This window comes from Branchiostoma floridae, chromosome 2, assembly GCF_000003815.2.
Source record: "Branchiostoma floridae strain S238N-H82 chromosome 2, Bfl_VNyyK, whole genome shotgun sequence".
NCBI classification, from domain to species: Eukaryota; Metazoa; Chordata; class Leptocardii; order Amphioxiformes; family Branchiostomatidae; genus Branchiostoma; species Branchiostoma floridae.
The window spans coordinates 20,734,630-20,736,711 of NC_049980.1; the positions used below are offsets into that span (position 1 = coordinate 20,734,630).

Sequence of the window (2,082 nt, forward strand, 5' to 3'; positions counted from 1 at the left end):
TTACAGCGTAAGTCTCGTATTTATTTTCAACTTTGCAGTAAGGCACGTCAACTGATAATCGTTGTCAATCAAATATGGCCAAGTTGCAAATTCAAATTGTCAAAAGATAACCACCGACATAACGGCAAAGGACTATCAACTTTTGCTTCATTGAGTAAAATTTAACCTTATTGGTACTATATATTTTCCTACCCTGAGAAAAATGCCTGTCTCTGATTTCCAGCGGGATTAAAGCGAACATGACTTACACGAGCAGTGCTGGCCTCGGGGCGGCTGCGGCCACTCGCCTGTCAATCTCCTGTCGCTCACGCCGGGCCGCACGGTGATCGACAGCCGGGGGACGCACCAGACTCCGTCAGACGGCGAGGTGTCTGCTCAAGACGACACTTTTGGCGGGAATGGCTCTTCCCGGTGTTAAGCCACTCTTAGAGGACACAGCCTCAAGACGTCAGTCTTAATCGGTATTGAAATAAACATGAGATTTGTCCAACTACGAGTTAGTTTAAAAAGAGACGAAATGGAGTTTCTTTCTGCTACCGCAGTCTCCAAAGTTGGCGGATGATTCTGAGGAAAAGTTTCAGTGTTCAGGCCAGTCAGCCGCGAGCTCCATCCTAAGGCGGCTACAGGTGCCAAATGGCATGAGTGTCCGTACCAGCCACAAAGTGTCCGCTGTCGCTATCTGTAAATACTGACAAGAAATGTCCTTCCTAACGGCCGAGATTTACACTTGCGGACCTCTGCCAAACGGTCTCCAACTGGCTATTAAGCGACATGTGCTAACCGTCAAGCGGAGAATAAGGTCCAGCCAAATCAGTCCCAATCAGGTTCTGATGACAGAGCCCGTCACACCACGCCCCAGTCAATCCCAGAACGGAAGCTCGCGGTTCCATTCCTCTGGGACGTGAAATTTGCTCATTCAGTTGCCATTATTTTCTTCGGGGACAGTTGACTGACAGATAGGAAGAATCTCACGATCTCACGTGTCACGGGGGAGGAAGGACAGACGGAGAAAACCTTTAATGATTTCCGCCCACAATCGACAGGACAACGTCGCAGTAATAGACAGGGACATGTCTGTTTGGACGCCAGGGTCTCTATGGACATGTGTTCGGGACGTACATGAACCTGTAGGACAGAGGAGGATATCTAGATCTACTACATCTTGCATTAATGACGGGACCTGTACGTGCGCTTTGATAGTTTATCTACAGATGTTGAGAAGTTAACACACTTCAAAAACTGATTGCTTTTTACAGACCGAGTAGTTAACATGTTTTGATAAATTATCATATTTTTGTAGTCTGAGTAATCAACACACATTTTTACAAGTACTTCACGTTATTAAACACATTTTCGCGGATTGCGTAGTTGATAAATCTTGCTGGATTGATTTATGTCATGATAAATGGAAAGGCGATCTACGAAGAGATGCAAATGTGACGCAAGGACGTCATATCCAGAGTTCAGAACTGTTCGGCAGATATTCAGTTAAAAAACAACAAAGATTAGAAAACCGTCCAAAATATCCCAACTCTGTAGATGTATTCAGGTGAACCCAGTGCAAGATGGCAACACACTGTTAACCTAGGTGTACCTTGTGTCTTCTGTATAATTTGTGATAGGCAAGATCGAGGAGACATAAAAGAAGAGCTAGACGCAAACATACATCGACTTAACTTGGTAGTTATTTGTTCACTTGTGTTCAGTTTGAAAATTTATTGGTTGGGACTGTAGAAGCAAGACAAACGTTCCCTCTCAAGTTGTCTGTGACTCGTCAATCTAAGTGAAGTAAACAGATGTTCGGGATGTAATTTTGGCGTATAGAGGCCCGTGGGTCGACCCCGACAGTGGTGTGTTTGGTACTGGTGCGTGCCGCCGACACAAGCCAGCCGCTGCCTGTTTTCACTAGTGGAATGTCGGAACCATATCGTGTTTAATTACCGAACAAGGCCCTGAACTAAAGCAGAACACAATATTTGGAGTTTTCCAGCGTAAACTTAGCGGGCAGAGTGCCACTGGTAGCAAAAGTTCAGAGAAAGTTCACGCACCCCTGCTTTGGAGGAGAGCTTGCATCGGATATAT

The 2,082-nt window shown here is 45.5% G+C and overlaps 1 protein-coding gene across 1 annotated transcript in view; it reads right to left on the reverse strand.

Annotated features, from left to right (window-relative positions):
• LOC118409536 (putative histone-lysine N-methyltransferase PRDM6) overlaps positions 1-2,082 on the reverse strand; it is an 11,139-nt gene extending 9,057 nt beyond the window's left edge. The window contains exon 1 of the mRNA XM_035810640.1: positions 249-2,082. The gene's annotated coding sequence lies outside the window, so the exon portion shown is untranslated. The remainder of the gene's footprint in view (positions 1-248) is intronic.